This window comes from Colletes latitarsis, unplaced genomic scaffold (genome assembly GCF_051014445.1).
Source record: "Colletes latitarsis isolate SP2378_abdomen unplaced genomic scaffold, iyColLati1 scaffold0041, whole genome shotgun sequence".
In the NCBI taxonomy this organism is placed as follows: Eukaryota; Metazoa; Arthropoda; class Insecta; order Hymenoptera; family Colletidae; genus Colletes; species Colletes latitarsis.
In genome coordinates this window covers 345001-347500 of record NW_027488391.1, presented here as the reverse complement: position 1 = coordinate 347500, position 2500 = coordinate 345001, and positions in this window count along the sequence as shown.

Below are 2500 nucleotides of genomic sequence, written 5' to 3'. Positions count from 1 at the left end.
AAGGTGAGGGATGTACTGTGTAAGGAGGGACGTGTGTATGTGAAATGGCATGCGTGTAAGGTGAGAGAGTTCTTGAGTGTGTTGAGATGTCACAAGTGTTATGCTTTTGGGCACATGATGCGTGAGTGTAGTGTGACTGAGAGATTGTGTCAGCGGTGTGGTGAGACTGGGCATTTGAGAGGTAGTTGTAAGAAGGATGTGGTGTGTCGTAACTGCAAGATTAGGGGTATGAGGTGTGATCACGCGGTTGTGTCTGAGGAGTGCCCGGAGTATTTGAGAATGTTAGATAGAGAGAGACAGAGAATTAGCAATGGCTAATACGGGACTTAATATAGTGCAGTGTAATTGTCAGAGAGCGTATGCGGTAATGTGTGATTTGGGTAAGGTTGTAAGTGAGCGTGGTGTGAGTGTTGCACTATTGCAGGAACCGTATTTTATGGATGGGAGGGTGAGAGGTTTGCCGCTTGGTATGGATGTGTATGTGTGTGAGGGTGGAGTGGTTAGAGCTGCTATAGTTGTGAATGATGCGCGGTTGGAGGTTATGTGTGTGAGAGAGTGTACGAATGAGTGGGGTGTCTGTGTTTGGTTGAAAGGGGATTTTGGGGAGATGTATGTTGTGTCGATGTACTGCCAGTATGGGCAGGACATCGAGCCGTATTTGGCGTATATGGATGGGGTGCGGAATTTTGCGAGGGGCAAGTGTGTGTTAGTTGGGATGGATGCGAACGCTGTTTCGCCCTTGTGGTTTAGCAAGGGCGGTGGCCGGTCACGGGTGAGTGAGATGCGTGGGGAGGTGTTAGAGGAATGGATCTTGGCGAATGGGATGTCTGTGTTGAATGAGCCGAGTGAATATTATACGTTTTCGGGTATGAGGGGTGAGAGTGATATAGATGTGACGATTGTGAATGATGTGTGTGTGGGGTGCAGGTTTGAATGGAGTGTTAAGCATGATTGGGGAGTGAGTGATCATAATGTGATTTTGGTTGTGATGACGAGTGATCAGGTGGGTAGGGATGAAGTGGATGTGGGGACCAGATGGTCCACTAGGAATGCTGACTGGGAGGGATATATGGATGATTTGAGGGAGGGCCTGCGGTCGTATGGAGGGGACATGGATGGGGTGGGTGTGGATAGGATGTTGGAGATGATGATGTCGTGGATACGTGAGGCGAACAGGAGAAGGTTTAAGGAGGTTAAGCGCGTGAATGTGGGGAAGATTGTGTGGTGGACGGAGGCGTTGGAGAGGCTGAAGAGGGAAGTGAGGAAGGGCAGACGTAGGCTTCAGAAGGCTAGGAGACGGGGTGTGAATGTTGAGGAAAGGAGGATGGAGTATAGGAGGTTGTTGTCGGAGTACAAGGGTGAGATGTGGAGAGCGAAAGAACGGAATTGGAGAGAGTTTGTGAGTGAATCTTCCAACCTTGATCCATGGGGTCCTGTGTACAAGATTTGTCGTGGGAAGTATGCGAGGGATAGATTGAGTGCGATGAAAGTGGATGGGGTAGTGTCGAGTACGTGGAGGGAGAGTGTGGATATGTTGATGGACAGGTTTTTCCCTGCTGCCAACATAGGTATGGATGAAGGACGGAGGCTGTATGGGGACCTCGGTGGGATGGGTTTTGAATGGAATGAAGTGGATGAGTCTGTGAGAGCTTTGAAGTTGCGTAAGGCGCCGGGGTTGGATGGGATCAGTGTGGAAATGTTGCGTGTTGTGTGGAGGGTGATTCCGGAGTGGTTGAAGAGAGTGTATGATTTGTGCTTGGCCGGGGGGTATTTTCCGGTTGAGTGGAAGAAAGCGAGAATGATTGTGTTGTTGAAATCGCCGGAGAAGGTGCGGTCGGATCCTGGGTCCTACAGGCCGATATGTCTGCTGTCGGTGTTTGGGAAAGTGCTGGAGAAGATGATGGTGAGGAGGCTTGAGCGGAAGGTGGGTGATAGGATGAGCCCGGCGCAGCATGGGTTTGTGAGGGGCAGGTCGACGGAGAGTGCTTGGTTGTGTGTGAAGGAGTGTGTGAGAAATAGTGAGAGGAAGTATGTGCTTGGAGTGTTTGTCGATTTCAAGGGTGCGTTTGATAATCTTGAATGGGGGAGGGTGATTGGGAAGTTAAGGGATGTGGGATGCGAGGAGATCGGGTTATGGGAGAGTTATTTTAGGGAGAGGATGGTGTGTATGGTGGGTGCGAATGATGTAGTGTGGAAGGAGGTGCGGCGGGGCTGTCCGCAGGGTTCCATCTGTGGTCCATTTATATGGAACCTGATGATGGATGAACTCCTGTGGCGGCTGACCGAGGCTGGATGTAAGTGTGTGGCGTATGCGGATGATTTGGTTTTGTTGGTGGAGGGGCGGAATCGGGTGGAGCTAGAGCGAAAGGGAACGGAGTGGATGAGGATTGTGAGTGATTGGGGACAGCGTGTTGGTGTGGGTGTGTCTGAGAGTAAGACTGTTTTGATGTTGCTGAAAGGGAGTCTGGCTGCTACCAGACGTCCGGATGTCCGTGTGGGT